The following is a 19,232-nucleotide window of genomic DNA, read 5'->3' on the forward strand; positions in this document are numbered from 1 at the left end:
TTGACACCAGTCTATCGGTGACAAATGAGTTTGGTAGCTTCCTATGCTTGAAGGAATCCACAGGATGACGTTTTGTTGAGATATTTTCCCTGCTTGAGGAAAGTCGACAGATTAGTTTGGTAACTTTCTATACTTGAAGAAATCTACCGGATGATACTTTCCATGCATGCTTGAGGAAAGTCGACATATGAATTTGGCGGTTTTCTATGCTTGAAGAAAGCCACCGATTGAGATACTTTCCATGCTTGAGGAAAATTTACTGATGAATTTGGCGGTTTTCTATGCTTGAAGAAATCCATCGATTGAGATACTTTCCATGCTTGAGGAAAGTCGATAGATGATATAATCGTTGACTTCTTCGCCTTGAGAGGTGGCAACGACCGACAATTTTCCATACTTGAGGAAAAACTTGTCTGATGATGAGATTGCAAGTCTCTATGTATCGAGAACCTTGCGTCATGAATTGTCTTCGCTTGGGAGATGATCACTAAAATGATGATGGTTTGATTGTTCCCGAACGTGGGCTGTAGTTGGTTCGCTTGTCCCCGAACGTGGGCTATAGATAGTTCGCTTTTCCCCGAACGTGGGCTGTAAATGGTTCGCTTATCCCTGATGAGTCTATTATATGTATATATATATATATATATATATATATATATATATATTTATTCCCTGTCCCATGGTCATATTTGTGCTTATTTGAGCTCTACGGAGCTATTTTTATTACTAATATACGTTTTTTAGTATTTTTGTAGAGTTGGTATTATTTTGTCGGAATTTGCAGAATTATGATTATTTCGGAGCTTATTGAACCACTACAAATATATTAGAGACGAAGCATATTTTATGACCGTATATTTTAAGCCCAAGGCCGAGTTAGAGAAATTTAATTCTGTAATTAAGGACTTGATACGAAAGAAGACCCTAGATTTTACAAGTTATTATATCACGACGGACCAAACAAGTGAATGAATTTGGGCTAATGAACTCTAAAAGACCAATTCCAAGAACAAAAGGGAGGTAGAGCTTTGAAGCCCAGCTCGCAGCCAGAAAGACGGGCCCAATCGGGCAAGGCCTGGCCCGGTCAGGCAGATCTCAGTGCATGTTACTTCATTTATTGGGCTTCGTTGTTTTGCTCCAAGTTCCCGCAGCTTTGGCTTTGAGTGGGAATTAGAAGAAGTTGACTTGTATTAAACTCCTATTTCTTTTCTTATTTAAGGTGGAGGAGTAGTAGTTTTACGGTGGAGATTTTCTTTAGTTAGCTTTAATTACTAGTTTCTCTTAGTTTAGTTTTAAGTTTTCATTAGTTTAGTTTTAGTTTTATTAATTAGTTTTTTTGAGTTTTAGTTTTCTTATCTCTTTCTCTCTTTAACTTTTCTCTCTCTCCTCTTAATTAAATTCTTAGTATTATCTCTCTTCTATTTTTCTCTCAAAACTCTTGGTTTATGCAATTTTATATTTATTTCTTTTGGTACTATTTCTTCTCTCCTTTATTACTTATTTTCTTTGCTTTGATCCTTATCACGTCTCCTTTAATTGCTTTGTTTAGTTTATATTTAATTATGTGTGAGTAGTTTTCTTCTAGGGTTTATGGGGATCCATAAATAATATGAAGGGATAATTTATTATTGTTGTTTGTCAATGCTTGATTAATTTCCTATTAATTGATTGATTTAATGTTATACAACTAGATTAGCGCTGGTCTTTTATGTATGAGTTTAGCAATATTGATTCGAGATTCAAGAGATGAGAATTGATATTTAGGCCTAGTTTCAATAGGCAGGTTAATTTATAAATGGTTAAGTCAAGATTCGAGAGATGAGATTTAATACCGGTAGATTAATTTTGTGATTGTAATACGTAGCGAAAGCCCTTTATGATCTGGTTTTGATGCATTGATGATTGACTACTATGTTTTACCCTGAAATATTATTTATAAGTGAACCTATGCCCTAGGTCTTTTATTCATTGATTTTCTCTATTCTTACTCTTCCCTACTTTACTCTCCTTAGCTTATATACCTTTTACAATAATAATTTGGTTACTTAATAATTTAGATTATAATAATTAATTAGGAATAGAAAGACTAGTTTCCCTGTGAATTTGACCTACTTTCCTATCTACATTAGTTAGAGGATTCAGGAATTACTTTTAATTAGGTGATACGACTTTAGCTTTTCAAAATTTGGCGCCGTTTCCGGGGACACGATTTTATTTTTATTTCTAATTATTATTTAAGTCTAGATTATTTTTTTATTTTTAATTTTATTTTTATCTTTATGAGTTGAAAATATCCATGCTTACGTCACTACAAGAATTATATAATTTTTATGCAACACCTGACTACTGTTCTTGTCAACGTTTTTGTGCGTGCTCTGGATGATTTTAGAGTCTTTCCATATACATATGATCATATTCGGAAACGATTAGTTGCTAATGAAAGTTATTGGAAGGCTCTTGATGAAAAAGTCTATGGACACTATAATAATACGAATGTTATTGAGGATGAAGAACCATCGGTCATATAATTTGTGGTTGAAAAATCATTGGTTGACGAATCAGTGATTGAAAAATCATTAGTTGTAGAAACGGTGGTTGAAAATTCCTTTGTTGATGATGAGGTTATTCGTAAGGGTGAAATTTTCAAGTCATTATTGGATGATAAAGACAATGACTACCTCCATGTTCGTTCTATTAATTCTAAATTTTTAGCGGAGGAAGTGAAAGGTTGTGGTGTATTTTCATCTCCCTCTTTTGATTTTTCCTTCTACCTTGAGTTCTCTTTATGTGCTCCTAACTTTTTCTTTGTAGGGATAAATGTGATTGCTATTAAGCCCTATATAGTGCTTAATGAAATGTTTGCAGGAGCGTTTGAAAAGTTACTCAAGGCATTGAATTCTTCCGATTGAGAGAAGGAGTATGGTCGAGCGAGACCTTGAAGCGCTTTGCGGGAGGCAACCCGTATTTTGTTGCTTTTTATTTAGTTTATTTATTTATTTATTTATTTGTTTGTGTGTTTTCTTTTTGTTTTGTTTTAGAGAGGTAGAGGAGAGTATATCTTATATTTGTGGGAGTGTGATTTTGTGCAGAGATACTAGAAAATTTGAGAAAAGATCGAAGGGGCTAAAGGAATCCCGGGGCAATTAGCAGCATCAAGCTGCCCCGTCAAATCAGTAGCACGGGCCCGATCGGGCAGAGCTCGCCCGATCGGGCGCGCGTATGCGTCAACAAAATTCGTCAACTTCGATAGGCCATAACTTTTGCGTTTCTTATCGGATTTTGACATGTGACCAGTGGCGGATCTGTGTTGGTGCACACTGAGTCACGTGACTCAGCAGCACCAAAAAAAAATTGATTTTTTTAAAATAAAAATATCAAAGAGACCGCTTATTGTAGAGAGGCGGTCTACAGGTTTCCTTTTATAAAAATATCAAAGAGACCAACTATTAAGGTAAGTGGTCTCTTTGATGCTGCTATTGCATTTCACATTTTAGAGCTGCTTTCTTTCTTCATTAAAGAGACCAGTTATACTTAATAACAAGTCTCTTAAGTTATCTCATTTTTTTACTTAATAATTATTAATAATTTTTGCTTCTATTTATAATTTTATATCCTATATTTGTGTAACCAATTTTAATATTTTCCCACAAATCTAAGTAAAAAATCATAAAGTTAATGTAATAGTTTTATATTACTATTTGTTTGTAACATGTTATTTGTAATATTTTCAACTTGTAAGATTGAATTTTTAAGTAGTACGGAGTATTTGGTTGTATTATGGATTTTTGTGTCCTATTTTAGATTGAAATCGATTTGGTGAAATATATATTGTTTTTATATATATAATTTTTGGATTGAAATTAATTATGAACAAGATTTGGAAAAATTATTTGTACTTTCACAAGTAATCAATAATTGATAGTGACTCACCAAGTCGGATCCTGGATCTGCCACTGCATGTGACCTATCGTTGGAAATCTCTTCAAGTCTACTTTCCAATTCAATTGGAATCACTGCATTATCACTTATATATCAAAATTTATGGTCAAAAGAGTACACCTGACTCAAATTTGGACTTTTTCCCACAAACACTTTGCTTCATTCTTGCCAAAATTTGTTCCAAAGAAATGCATTGCAATCCTTGAGGCTTTGATGACATTGATGTGGTGATGATGATGATCAGGAGTAGTCACCTTGACTACTAGCTTCCCTTTAAGACAATGAGGACATTGTCTAATTTAGCTTGGGGGAGTTTTCGTGTGCGCTTAGTATATCTTTCACCCTCTCTCTTTTTATTTTATTTTATTTTTATTTTTTTTTCTTTTGGTGTGCTTAGTATAGATTTTATTGCTTTCTTAGGTTAGTTTTATTGCTTTCAAAAATAAAAAAAAAAAATCCAAAAATACGTTCCAACGAATAATAAATCATGCTTCCCTGTGTGCCTTGATTAAAAATTTTCAAAATTATTTTGTTTCTTGGTATATGACGATAAATATTGTGGATTAGTTGTGTAACACCCCGTCTAAAACATAAGGCATGACGTCCGCGGAAATAACGTCAAGACGGAAATGTCACTCTAAAGGTTACCAAAAAAAATAAAAAAATAAAGACAATGATTAAAATATTTGAGACAAATAAAATAAAGTGAAAGAAATCTCAAATGAACAATAAACACTTCCAACGAGGGGAAACAACCTCAAATCTGATAATCCCAAAAGAGAAGGTCCAGAGAAACTAAAGCAAGTCTGTTTCGGGGTTTTCTGATGTCCTGCGGGAGAGTTACAATTCCGAGACTGGAACCGGACGCCTGTACCTGCAAAACAACGGAGACTCCTGGTGGTGGGAGCTCCGCCTCCAACGGTCAAGTTAGTACTTGATTAAGGAGTAATTAATGCGGAAATTAAAGTGATTGGGTCTCTCTAGGTGAGAGTGTTTAATGTAGGTAGTCTGCTTTTGTAGCGTGATCAACCTGTTATTCGTGTATAATCTCCCTTAATGAGGATTAAGGGAGGTATTTATAACCTTGGGAAACGTGCCCATCCTAGGTTTAGGTCAACCTAGGGCTGATTGGGCTTCCTTCGGAAGTTGGGCCTGGGTGGCCGGTTTCTCCATTAGGCATGGAGTATGCCACATGTCATGACATAATAGGTCCAAGGTGGACGAATAAGCGTGTGCCACGTGGCAAGCCCTGACAGTTCCAACTGGGGGACACTTGGCAGGACTTGATTGGCCCACGTGGCGCATTCCGATTGGTGGGAGCAAAATCCCCTAATCATTTGCCCCTCACAGGTGGCACGTGACTGGTCACGTGTTACCTGTGACAGGTGCCGAACTGTAACAGGCGACGGCCTGCTACAGGTGTCACTCGGCGAAAGGCCGAGAGATTCTCCCGCCCAAATTTTGAATTCTGGAAGTGACCCTTTGCCTTCTCACTTCGCCTATATAAAGGAGTGTTGACTTGAGTCATTTTCACACTTGAGAACTTTGTGAGAGAACATTCAGACCCCTGAACTTGCTCTGACATTTTGGACCCTTTCTGCCTACCGCCTGTTCTGACAAGCCGACTGCACAGGATTTTCAACACTTCATCAATCGTCACTCGTTCAGGTAACTGTCGGTTCTCTTACTCTTAATTTTCTCTTTTTTTATTCTTTTTGAAATGGCACCACGGAAGCACACGACACGACCTAGGTTAGTGATCAGCCGGTCACCGGGGACGGCTGAATCTAGGACTAGGAGTGTCGCCTGCCCTTTTCCGGACCCATCTTTGCCCTTTATACAAAGTCCGACTGTATCTGTGTCTATGCAGAGCATGATGGCCAGAACAAAAAAGACTGCTAGGATCTCAAATTCAGACGGCTCCTCCCACAGGGTGCCGATTAGTGAAACATCTGACCAGGCGCCAGATGTGGAAGTGAAACAAAGCGGCTTGAAAGCCGGCTGTTCTGAGGGAGGAATCAAAGTGACCCCTTCCCATTACACAGTTGACAATTCTTCATTCTCTCCTGCTCCTTTTAAAGGAGAGGAGGCGGGCCCCTCCGGGAGAGGGGAGGAGTCGTCCTCTTCGGACTCGTCAGAGGATGATTCCGAGTCTAGCTCTTCTGACCATGCTTCTCTGGAAACAGAAGAGAAAAACAGTCGCCTGCAAGAGGCGAGGCTTTCTCACGCAGTTGAGAAGGGGGACAATTGGGCGGAGCCATCCGCCTCTTACCGAGAGCAAAATACCCCCTACTACTGCACGGTACCTCGGGGTCGGATCACGGCCATGCAAGAGAAAGTGGAGAGCTTTATCGCAAACCACACAATGGGCCCCGGCTTTTTAGTGTTTGTGCCGGATCCAGAAGACACAGTCGTCTGGCCGGCTGGTACCAGTTATGATAGCGCCTGCTTTGGCTGCTACGAGGCGGCCATCAAGGTTGGGCTGCGCTTCCCATTACATCCGGCTGTTCAGCGGATCTTGGATGGGTATGAGTTGGGGTTATGGCAGTTAGCCCGAACTCCTGGGTCAACGTACTCGGCTATGTGGCCGGGTGCGAACTGCACGGGGTGGAGCCGAGCTTCGAGGCTTTCGCCCACATTAACTACCTCAGCCGGACCCCTAAGGCAGGCGGTACCGGCTGGTATCAATTGACGAGCCACAGGGGCTACCTCATGACGAGAGGTAAAGCAAACAAATGGAAGGACTGGCGGTGCACCTTCTTCATCATTGAGAGTTCAGACACAGAGCTGAACAAGCGCTTCAACAGGTGGAACAGGAATCCGCCCCTTCTTGCAGGCGGCCGCAGCATGTCGCCTGTTCCCCCCAAGGCTAAGAAAGAGATCCTTGATAAAGGACTCTTTAAAGTAGAGTCGAAGGTGAACTCTATTTCAGGGGTACGCGAGCAAGTACCCCTGCACTGCGTCCCGAGCTTCAAATGGCTCTACGACGAGTACTTTTTGGCCGCCTGTGGTCTCAGCAGTCGGTGCTCAAGAGGTAGCCGGCCTGTCGAATACTTTGTTGTTCCATGCATTTCTTGTTATGACTTTTATTAATTTTGCTATTTGTTTTTGTAGCGGACGCCATGAGCAAAATTACCGCCTCCAAGACTGCGGCGGCCATGTTGCGGGCCTCCATCATGCAACAAGCTTCAACCGACTCCCCCAACAAGGGGCACCCTTGGTGGGCTTCGAACCTTTCACCCTCTTTTTGGAGTTGTGTTTATGCATATACTGACTTTTTTCTTCTTTTTTAGACGGGTGCTCCAAGAGCTTCTTCTTCCCAACAGCCGGACCCCAAGGCCCGGAGGACGACTGTTGCGAACTCTCCTGGTTCTGCCAGGAAACATGCGGCGGCTGAGAAACAGCCGACCACTTCTTCTAAAACTCCAGCTGGGCCACCTAGAAGTATGAAATTGTCCTTGTAAATTTTAGACTTGCTCCCTCCTTTACTAGGTCTAATCCGTTTGTTTATGCTTGATGCAGCCGGCCCTCAGGAGCCTGACTTGGTCGAGGTGGCCAAGTCTATGATCAAGGCCGTTCCTCCAGCTAAAAGGGAGGCGGTCAGGGGTGTCGGCACCCTTGACCTAGACGGGATTGCAGGGGTCCTTGCTGAGGTATACTTAGCATATTTTTGAGTATTTGAATTCCAGGACGCCTGTTTTCTTTTTGTTTGGAAACTGACGCCTGTTCCCCTTTTTACTTAGGCCCTGCTCCGAGTGAACGGCCTTCGCAAGCCGCTTGACCGGAAGAACAAAGAGGTAAAGGCTGCAAAAGCTATGGCCGCCTCCAACTGTGATAAGGCAATGTTTCAAATTGCCCAAAATGAAGTTCTGACCATTGATATTCTTTATTATCAGGCGCAGGCTACCGTCGCTATCCGGGCTCAGCTAGAGGCGGCCCAGAAGAGGAATGGCGAGCTGGAGGCGACCATCAACAACCTCAAGGCCGAGCTGAGACCTCTTCGCCACAAGATGTCCTCATACGAAGCCTTGGAGAAATCCTTGGTCAACGTAAAGGAACGCCTGGTGACCCAGGAGAAGAGTCTTACTCAGGAGCTCTCGGAAAAGGCCGAGCAAGAAAAGAAAGAGCTGGTCCGAGAGATGATGGAAGACTCTGCTCAAATCCAGCGCATGACTTGGGGCCGCCTCTTCCCCAATGCCGACTTTGCCTCATGGGAAAAAACGTACCGCCAGTGTTCTAACACATATAATCAAGAGATCCTGGCGGCTGCTGAGGAAGAGGCGTTGGAGGAAGCGTTGGAGGAGGAGGAGCCGGTAGTGGCGCTTGTGCCGCTTGGGGGTAATGCATCAAAGAAGGATGCAGCTGAAGCCGAGTCCAGCAAGAAGAGTGCTGATCAGGCGGCAGCTACTAATATTGAAGATCTGCCCCCTTCTTAAGCTTTATGTATTCTTTCCACGGCCTGCGTGCCGTTTGTTTTGTATTTACCCGGCCAGGGGGCCGGGGCTCTGAATATTTTGCCGGTCTTTAATGACTGGCTTCTTTTTAATGATTTTTTTTTTTTTTTTTTGTTTTGCTTCAAATTTGTTTAAGTATTGAATATTCTGATATCCAATTGTTCACTATACCGACTGTTTTACATGGCCGATAGTTGTAGACAGGTACGGATAGTTAGTCACGCCGCCTATGCCCCTGGACGACTGGTTGTCTGTTTCCAGGCTAGACGATCAGTCGGCCATTTATCCAATCGGTATTCGAACCATTTTAAAGACTGGATCCCCTTTAGGCAGGCGGTCCTGTCATTTGTAAAATTAACCAAGTAGGAAAGTGGTTTGACCAAGTAAACATGATTGTTACCTAGTCGCCAAGTAACTGAGTAGTAGAGGTATCAAGCGGTGGGTACCGGTTGTTCCCCTTTATTCGCCAATGTTTGTTGGCTTTTAACTATAAGTTGTTAACCTAGCAGGAGTAGTGGTTGAGAGCCCCTGTTTGCTAAAAACAGGCGGACGACTCATACCTTTTAGGCTCCATACTAAGTTTGAGAGAGTGACTATGAGTTAACTTTGGAGTTACTCAGTCGTCGTCACTCCTGCTTGAGTAGTAAAGGTACCAGGCGGCGGGGGCCGGCTGATCCTTTTGATTCGCCAATGTTTGTTGGCTATTAACTCAAGAGGTTACCTAGTAGGAATAGGGGTTTGAGTGCCCCTGTTTGCCAAAAAACAGGCGGTCTACTCAAACCTTTTAGGTTCCATACCAAGTTTGAGGGAGTGACTATGAGTTAACGTTGGTGTTACTCAGTCGCCGTCACTCTTGCTTGAGAAGTAGAGGTACCAGGCGGCGGAGGCCGGCTAGACCCCTTGATTCGCCAATGTTTGTTGGCTATTAACTCAAGAGGTACCCCCTGCATTTATCCCAAGTAATACAGGCGGTCATCTGACTCAGATGTCAACTGCTACCACTGGTTTGGTTAGTGATAGAGTTATCCTTGTCTCAAAAACGGCTACGTGGTTGCCCTTGGGGACAGTCGTATAGGTGTCGTGTAATTAGTTTATAGAGCAATGTTCCACCCAAAAGGGAGCTGCTCTCTGCGACGAATTTCATCCGGAGGGATGCCGCCGGACGCCTGCTATGATGTTGGGACAGGTCGTATTAGTTTTGAAGGTTGGATCAGTTGGCTTGGCGCCTGGTCTGATCATTCGGCCTGTGGCCTTGGTTAGTTCTTGGTGAACGTAGGTGCTAAGTAAAAGGAGGGTAGCCGCCTGTTAGGCACAGGGTCGGTCAGGACCTAATCTTTTTTAGCTAAGTATAAGGGGGGTGGCTGTGTGTTTGGAACCAGTCGGCCCTCTTCTATGGAGAGTAGCCGACTATATGTCCAGACGGCATGCCCCTATGGTGAGAGTAAAATATTCAATGTAGAGTAGCCGACTGTAAAGGTACAGGCGGCATGCCCCTCTGAAGATAGAGTAAAATACTCAATGGAGAGTAGCCGACTGTAAAGGTACAGACGACATGCCCCTCTGAAGATAGAGTAAAATACTCAATGGAGAGTAGCCGGCTGTAAAGGTAAAGACGGCATGCCCCTCTGAAGATAGAGTAAAATACTCAATGGAGAGTAGCCGACTGTAAAGGTACAGACGGCATGCCCCTCTTAAGCAAGAATTTATACATGGAGAGTAGCCGACTATTTGTTAGTAGGCGTGCCCCTCTTAGTACAAAATTGAATATTAAGTGCAAACTTTTATTAAGTAGCCCTTGATTATTTACATCATTCAAAAGAAATATTTCTTAAGATTATCTACATTCCAAGTTCGAGACAACGGTTGTCCGTCTGGTGTTTCCAGCCGGTAGGTACCGTCCCTGACCTCTTCACAGATTCGGTAGGGTCCTTCCCAGTTGGGAGTTAGTTTGCCAGACTCATTAGCCCTACCAACTGCTTCCATTTTTCTAAGTACAAAGTCCCCCACTTTGAGTAGACGCCTGTGTACTTTTTTGTTGTATGATCTAGTCATTCTCAGGCGGTAAATTTCATGGCGCAAGACAGCATTGCCCCTCCTTTCAGGAAGTGAGTCTAATGTCAGGCGCATGGCTTCCCAGTTTGCCTCTTCGTCATATAGCATTACTCGAAGAGTCGGCTCGTAGTGTTCTATTGGAAGAACAGCTTCCGCACCATAAGTTAGGAGGAATGGAGTTTCTCCAGTCGCCCCTTTTTCAGTCGTCCTAATGGCCCAGAGAACATGTGGTAATTCATCCGCCCATAGGCCGCCTGCTCGTTCAATCTTTTTCTTGAGACCGTCTGAGATGATTTTATTAAAGGCTTCTACCTGGCCGTTTGCTTGTGGACGGCCGACAGATGCAAAGTAGTGTGCAATTCCTTGGTCACCCAACCAGCTTTTGAGAACAGGCGTCTCAAATTGGGGACCATTATCAAAAACCATAGACATGGGAACCCCGAACCGAGTGATGACATTTTTCCAAATGAATGAAATTACATCCTTCGTCTTGATTCCCTTTACAGCCTCCGCCTCTACCCATTTAGTGAAGTAGTCGACAGCAACAAGTATGTACCTCCTTCCGCCTGTAGCAGGCGTATATGGACCCAGAATGTCCATGCCCCACTTAGCAAACGGTAGTGGGCTATGAATAGTAGTGAGGTCGGTAGCCGGACGGTGAATTAGCTTGCCAAACCTTTGGCACTTGTCACATTTTTTCACCATCTCCATTGCATCTGCTTCTAAAGTAGGCCAAAAGTAGCCCTGCCGCCTTGCCCGTTGAGCAAGCGTCCTACCGCCTATATGAGAAGCACAGTAACCAGAGTGAAGATCGTCCAGTATCTCTCGTCCCTTTTCTGGAGTAACACACTTTAAGAAGGGTTGAAGGTACCCCTTTTTGTGAAGTTCTCCCTTTATTATTTCAACACTGGTTGCTCGTTTTTTCAGTGCTGCCGCCTGTTGATGATCATCCGGCAGGGTACCGTTTGTCAGATATGCCCTGATTGGATCCATCCAGGTTGAGCTTCTGTCTAGGATTGCAATAGGTTCTTCCTCAATGCTTCTCCTAACCATTACTTCCCAAAAAACAGTTCGAGGAGTATCACAGGAGGCGGATGATGCTAATTTTGAAAGTGCATCCGCCTGGTTGTTTTCTGATCTCGGCACTTGGATCAGATGGAAATCCTCAAGGGAGCCGACTGCTTGTCGGACCGCCTGTAAATACTTGATCATGGCCGGATGGGTTGCTTCGTATTCGCCATTGTACTGACTCACTATCAATTGTGAATCGGAACAGGCGTCTATTTTTCTTGCCCCTGCCGCCTTGCACATGCGGATTCCGGCTAGTAAAGCTTCATATTCTGCCTCATTGTTTGAGGCCTGAAAACTGAAGCGTAGAGCATACTCGTACATGTCGCCCTCCGGCGACTGACATATGACGCCTGCTCCACAACCATTTGAAGTAGAGCTTCCGTCCACATATACCTTCCAGACTTGGTCTGGAACTTGAGAGTCAGGGGGACGAGTCATCTCAACAATAAAGTCAGCAAAGGCTTGCCCCTTCACTGCTTTTCTAGGCTCGAAAGTAACTTCGAGGCTCTGAATTTCTATGGCCTACTTGATCATTCGGCCTGACGACTCCATGATGGTCAGTGGCCGCTTGATAGGTTGGTCTGTACACACGACGACTGCATGTGCCAAAAAGTAGGGCTTCAATTTTTTAACAGCCATGAAGAGTGCAAGACCAAATTTCTCCACTAAGGGATACCTCAACTCGGCATTTTTCAGTACGTGACTGACAAAGTAGACCGGGAGCTGACAGCCGTCTCTTTCAGCAAGGAGAACAGCGCTTAACGCATGATCAGAGACGGCCAGGTACATGTAGAGTACTTCTTTGGGCAAAGGGCTGACCAGCCTCGGCAAGGAATGCAAGTGAACTTTCAATTTATGGAAGGCGGCCTCAGCATCCGGCCCCCATTCAAACCTTGCCTTTTTCTTAATTGCCTGGAAAAAGTATAAGCATTTGTCGCCTGATCGGCTTAGAAATCTTCCCAAGGCCGCCAGACAACCTGTTAACTTCTGAACCTCTCGGATGGTACGAGGCGACTGCATGTCAATGACCGCCTGCACCTTCTCAGGGTTCGCCTCTATTCCTCTCTGATTGATAAGGAATCCGAGAAATTTCCCAGACTCAACCCCAAATACACATTTCTTGGGATTGAGCATGACATGGTGCCGCCTGAGTGTGGCGAAAGTTTCTCGGAGGTCCGACAGATGATCTTTCTGAAGTTTAGTCTTGACAATCATATCATCAATGTATGCCTCGACATTTCTCCCAATCTGATCAAAGAACACAGTGTTTATCATTCGTTGGAAGGTAGCCGGGGCATTCTTAAGACCAAACGGCATGACCGTGTAACAGTATAACCCCTGATCAGTGACGAAGGCCGTCTTCTCCTGATCTTTCTTCCATAAGGGAATTTGATGGAAACCAGAATAGGCGTCCATGAAACTCATCAAGGCATGGCCGGCTGTTGAGTCGACCAGGTTATCAATTTTAGGCAGAGGGTAACTGTCTTTGGGGCACGCCTTGTTTAAGTCTGTGTAGTCTACACACATTCGCCAAGTGCCATTCGGCTTTTTAACAAGCACTACATTTGCAACCCAGTCTGGGAAGTAACATTGCCGAATGAACCCTGCATCAAGTAATTTTTTAACTTCGGCGGCTGCCGCCTGACTTCTTTCTTCGCCATGGTTCCGTTTCTTCTGCCGTACCGGCTTCTTTTTTGGATCCACGGCCAGTTTATGTACCGCCAGATCAGGACTAATGCCTGGCATTTCATGGACTTCGAATGCAAAGATGCCCTTGTATTCTTTCAATAGTTTGTGAAAGTCGTCACCAAGGTCTCTCAGAGCAGTCGTCCCAACTTTGACTGTTCGCTCAGGACGTGAGTCGTCTAAGATCAAGTCCGTATGCTCACCAGACGGCTGAGGGCGGAATTCATCCGACCGCTCCTCTGCCAATGATTGCTATTTTTTGTCTTTTCTTGCGGCCCCTGTCTGGGATGCCTTTCTCTTCTTGCCGCCTGCTTCTTGAACAGGCGCACTCTCCTTGACTTTGTCAAGGTCTGTTTTTCCACCAGTCGACCCAGTGGCCATAACAGTGGGCTTGACATCCGAGAGATAGCACTCTCGGACCATCCTCTGATCTCCCCTTAGGGAGCCGACTGTTCCATTATCCCTCTCAAACTTGAGCAACATAAGAGATGGGATTATAACAGCCTTGGAATTATTCAGGGTTGGTCGTCCCAGAATCATGTTGTAGGCCGAGAGTTCTTCTACTACCAGGAACCGGACTACCATGTGTCGTCCTTCCCCTTTTTCGCCTAGGCGGATGGGTAAATCCACTCGTCCCAATGGGTGGACGACTCCTCCTCCAAACCCTATTAAAGGGTGGGATGCCGGATGTATGCAATCAGTCTGATATTTTAGTTTCGACAGACATTTGCTACTGATGAGATCTGAGGAGCTTCCGGTATCTATGAGGATTCGGCCAACTCTCTGGTTGGCCACTTTACATTCAATAACGATAGGGTCGTCATGCGGCCCTCTTACCCCTCCTAGATCTTCTTCAGTGATGACAATCTCAGGAAATGAATATTTGGAGGGCCGTTCTTGGTGAACGGAATTTACATCTAGCCACCTGATATTGTCTTTGTTGCCCCTAATAGTGGGACTGCCTCCGGCGAAGCCGCCTGCAATGGTGTAGACGACTGCATCATCTGTATCAAAGCTGTCGGCCTGTTGACTCTTTTTGGCCGACTGCTTTTTTCGAGGAAGTGTTCCCCGTGGATTTCTTGACATAAGAGTCAAGATCACCTTGCTCAGCCAGGCGGTCCAGATACCGCATGAGACTGATGCATTCGTTGGTGTGATGACCAACATCTTCATGATAATCACAGAATTTTTCTTGGTTCCTGTTGCTTGCAGAACCCTTCATGGGGACCGGCTTCTCAATTGAGATCCGTCCCTTGATTTCTTTTAGGATAAACTGGTTATCCTTGTTAAACGCATACTTTGGGGAGTATGGTTTGAATTCTTTCTTCTTTTTCTGGGCCGGCTGTTTAGAGGAATCAGCCGCCCAGACCTCTTTTCTCTTCTCATCTTTGTTTGACGACTGTTTCTGTCGTCCTTCTCTTTTGTTGGACCTTTTCCCGTCCGACTGTTTTACCGTACAAAGATCAGTCGCCTGTATATAGGCTTCCGCTTCAATCAAGGCCTCTTGAAGAGTCGCCACCCTCTTTCGGACCAAATCAAATTTGAAGGTCGACCTGTCCTTGAGACCTCTGAAAAAGTCAGTATAGGCTACTTCATCCGGTAACCCTTGAATCTGTATTCTCATCAGGTTAAACCGCCTGATGTAAGAACGAAGCCCCTCCTTCTCGCCCTGCTGAATTGTTCCTAAATCAAGGGTCGTCTTCTTCGCAGGGATGTTCATGGCGAAGTTGGAGGTGAATAAGTAAGCAAGCGTCCTGAAGTTATTTACACAACCAGTCGGCAGGTTGCCGAACCATTGTTGTGCGATTCCTTTGAGAGTCGCTGGGAAACACTTGCACCAAGTGGGATCATCCAACCCTTGAAGGTACATCAGGTTGGTGAATGCCATCAGATGGTGAAAGCCGGACTGACGGGAGGTGCCGCCTGACTGACTATCATGATACGACTGCGTATGCCTCATTGAGGTATTTCGCAGACTGTCTTGGAAGTTTGAAGTAGAGGCCGACTCTGACAATCGGTCACTCTTCTTCTGCTCTAGCAGTTGCCGAGCGTCTGTGTATGATTTCCTCGACCCGTCCGCCTGAATATGACGAACAGGTTTCCTATTTCCTGGAGTAGGAAAACAGTAGTTTGTGAAATCAAGGGCAGTCGGCTGCCGCTTCCTAGATTTAGGATGAGGAGTCGCCTCTCGCCCTTGAACTGGCTTCCTCTTCTGTGAAGAGGAGGGTTTCTTAGCCGACTGTTCCTTGTCCAGAGCAGGCGGCTTCTTGTTGATCAACTCTTGAATTTCTCCCTTGAAGTCCCTCATGAAGGTCATGAGATCGTTCCTTGTGATGGGAGCAGATCCATCAGTCGGCTGCTGCCGAACAGGCGGTGCGCCTGCTGGCTCACTTCCAGTTTGAAGATGTTCCCGTTCCCTCCTTTCGGTATGACGGGTACGTCGGGCCCTTAGGGTCCCGTCTGAAGCTGTGTGAGCTTCAACTTCAAATTCACTCTCAGTACCGTTCGACTGAACTTGAGGGTCGTCTAGGGGACGCCTCTCTTCAGGAGTCGGTACAGACTTGGATGCCATCTCAGAAGTACTCTCCCCACAGACGGCGCCAAATGTTTCGGGGTTTTCTGATGTCCTGCGGGAGAGTTACAATTCCGAGACTGGAACCGGACGCCTGTACCTGCAAAACAACGGAGACTCCTGGTGGTGGGAGCTCCGCCTCCAACGGTCAAGTTAGTACTTGATTAAGGAGTAATTAATGCGGAAATTAAAGTGATTGAGTCTCTCTAGGTGAGAGTGTTTAATGTAGGTAATCTGCTTTTGTAACGTGATCAGCCTGTTATTCGTGTGTAATCTCCCTTAATGAGGATTAAGGGAGGTATTTATAACCTTGGGAAACGTGCCCATCCTAGGTTTAGGTCAACCTAGGGCTGATTAGGCTTCCCTCGGAAGTTGGGCCTGGGTGGCCGGTTTCTCCATTAGGCATGGAGTATGCCACATGTCATGACATAATAGGTCCAAGGTGGACGAATAAGCGTGTGCCACGTGGCAAGCCCTGACAGTTCCAACTGGGGGACACTTGGCAGGACCTGATTGGCCCACGTGGCGCATTCCGATTGGTGGGAGCAAAATCCCCTAATCAAAGTCTATAAAACTGCTAAGAAATAAAGTAAACACACTGCTCTCAGCCCAGACTCAAAAGGAACTATTCTTCACCTGCAAATAACATTAAGGTTCCACAATCAGCGGGGAGTAACTAGCAGTTCTCCTAGTACTTGTAGAAATACAAAGCTAAGTACTATAGAAAAGCTTAGACACTAGCACAAAACTTAACAACATGTGGGAACATCAACTCAAATAATATTTACCAGTTAAACTCGAGGGAAAAATAAATAAATAAATAAAACATGGAATCATGATTATAATACAGATCAAGCATGTAAATATAACAGCGTAAGAAAAAAAATATTACCACAAGAAATTAGAATTGAATATAGTAACTCAAAACAATTAGTAACTCATATAGACGATAATTAACACTTGTAAAGGTCCCTTCCCAAAACAATAGTATCTTTAAAATAAATAAATTTTAACCCTTTTGAAAATAAGATTTATAGTGAGGCAAGCATATAAAATATGAACGCCGGTGAAATCCGCAGCCCACCATCAAAGGTTTGTCAGGGCGAACCTACAGACGATTCCGCAGCCGTCTGCGTCTGAGAATGACCAAACTCCCAGTTTTCCTACTCGAATTCCGCAGCCCAAGATGTTGGCATGTTCCAACCATTGAATTCCGCAGCCCAATGGTTGTCTTACACTCACAAAAAATATATAAAATTTATAAACATACTTCTTAAAAATCATTTAAACACATTTAGGGATCATCAACCCCAATTTAAAGTAACTGCAGGTCTTTACTTCTAAAACCAAAATTCAATATAAATTCTTCGAAAGAGTTTAACTTCAAAATTCTTCAAAATATAAAATAACTCATATATCATACTAAGGTGTCACTCTTATTGTCTGTATTTGGGTACGAAGCTAATTATAACAAAATATCACAATACACTCCGTACACAACCCTTGGCGAAGCGGTGCTAAAAACAGTGTTATTCTACTTTAAAGCACAACGACGTCGACAACTTACTTGACACTTTAAAACCATTTTTTTTACTCTATATAAACACTCAGAATTTTAAATCAACATTGCTGCTTATTCAAAATTTCCATCACTACCTATTGTTTAAATACATAGAAAAATCAACTATCTTTATACGACTAATTAAAATATAAAATTACATACATAAATAAAGTTACCCAATGTATAGTATTTAGTACTTCAATCAAATGATTAATCAAGATAAGTTACCACGAACAACTTAGTATATAACCACGAATATTTGCCAAACCCACTATGCACAATCATCAGATCATCCTATTTTTTTTTTTTTTTTTTTTTTGCTCAGCTAATACTACCCACAATTATACTAATAGCTACATGTGAAACCAACAATCAAAACATCAATAAATAGGCATAAGATCATGGTAAGATGTATGAACTTGCAGCAGCAACGATGACATAGCATGTGAATATATATATCAGATTGTGACTTAGACGAGATTATTATTATTAGAGCATGCTTACTTCAACTAGTTTAAATATAACAACACTTGCTTTTGGAGATTTAATTCATGAGATTCATGACAACAAGGCAAAGAAATGCACTTACAATTTCTAGCATACCTCACGCAGAGTAAATAAGTAGGCAGAAGGTATTTGAACCAAAAGCACACAACAACCATTATTATAATCGAAAGAAAACGAGACCAAGACAACTCCATTCAGGCCAATTTCCTTTACACAAATAAACATGATAAAAACCCCAATAATAGACATGATAATGTAAAGAGAAAAAAAAAATGAACCACAAGCAGCCATTTCACACGCAAAATACACCACAAAACAGATTATTACAAGTTTATTAGAAACCGCAACCGAAAACCCGAATAACAAATCCTAGACGCGTCTAATCTTATCTTAACCCACCCATGATTTCTAGAGTATGGAATAATTCTAGTTACCTCGATACACTTCCGATAAAACCCAAGAAACCAGAAGAACTCAATACAAACTAGTCCTCTTGATGAACTTGAAAACCTATACAAAACAAGATTGAAATAAGAAGATGCATGTATAACAAACCATACAAGAGGGGGACGAGAAGGGAAGGGTTAAACCCATTAAACTTACTTATTTTCACAGCCAAATTGAGAGGGAAAATATGATGATCCTTGCAACAATGAAACCCAGCAACAAATCTCACAAGAATTGAGAAATAAGGAGATGTAATATGGAGGTGAAAGAAGGAAGAGTGCAAAAACTTTTGAGGATTGATTCCCATGGTCAATGGGAAAAGAAATTGATGATTGTTTTCTTAATGAGGGCAGCAAATATAATGGGTTTGGGAGTTGTAAGAGGCAAGAGAATATAAATTGAAGGCAAGAATTAAGGGGAGCATTAACTTGGCAATTAAAGAGTCAAATGAAAGAATCCAATATCTAACTTCCAAAAACCAATCAAATACTTGTATACTACTCCAATCCCATGCCAAATCAGCCCAACACCTCCTAGGTTATAGCCTAAACACCGAAAATTGGTTCAGTCCATAAAAGTAACCTCGGTATAATTCGCCTCAACCGGCTCAACTAAAAACCGTAAATAAATAATTAACAATTAATATTTTAAATTAGTTTTACACTCTTATCAATCATAAATTAAAAGTGTTATTATTTTAATAGAAAACAACATTATACACATAATAATTCAAAATTTATTAGTTCAACAATATGGGGCGTTACAAGTTGATCATGATTTGTTGTTTGATTACCTTGAAACCTTAACATGCGTCAATTTTGGCCAACTACTTGTGAATATGGCGCTTGACTAGTTGATTTGGTTAGGAATGTGTGTTAGTTCCTAGTATGTCAATGAATTTGAGTATTGGTTTGCAACTATAAGTAATGTTTATATGACTCAT

General features: G+C 42.8%; 1 long non-coding RNA gene across 1 annotated transcript; it reads right to left on the bottom strand.

Moving 5' to 3' along the window:
• Window positions 1-16,336: 16,336 nt before the first annotated feature.
• Window positions 16,337-18,776, bottom strand: LOC110715194. The gene is made up of 3 exons (XR_002510254.1): window positions 18,446-18,776; window positions 18,277-18,352; window positions 16,337-16,410 (listed from the first exon to the last, which is right to left on the bottom strand). It is a non-coding gene; the product is annotated as an uncharacterized LOC110715194 (long non-coding RNA).
• Between the last annotated feature and the right edge of the window lie 456 nt (window positions 18,777-19,232).

Source organism: Chenopodium quinoa, unplaced genomic scaffold, assembly GCF_001683475.1.
Source record: "Chenopodium quinoa cultivar QQ74 unplaced genomic scaffold, ASM168347v1, whole genome shotgun sequence".
Lineage (NCBI taxonomy): Eukaryota > Viridiplantae > Streptophyta > Magnoliopsida > Caryophyllales > Amaranthaceae > Chenopodium > Chenopodium quinoa.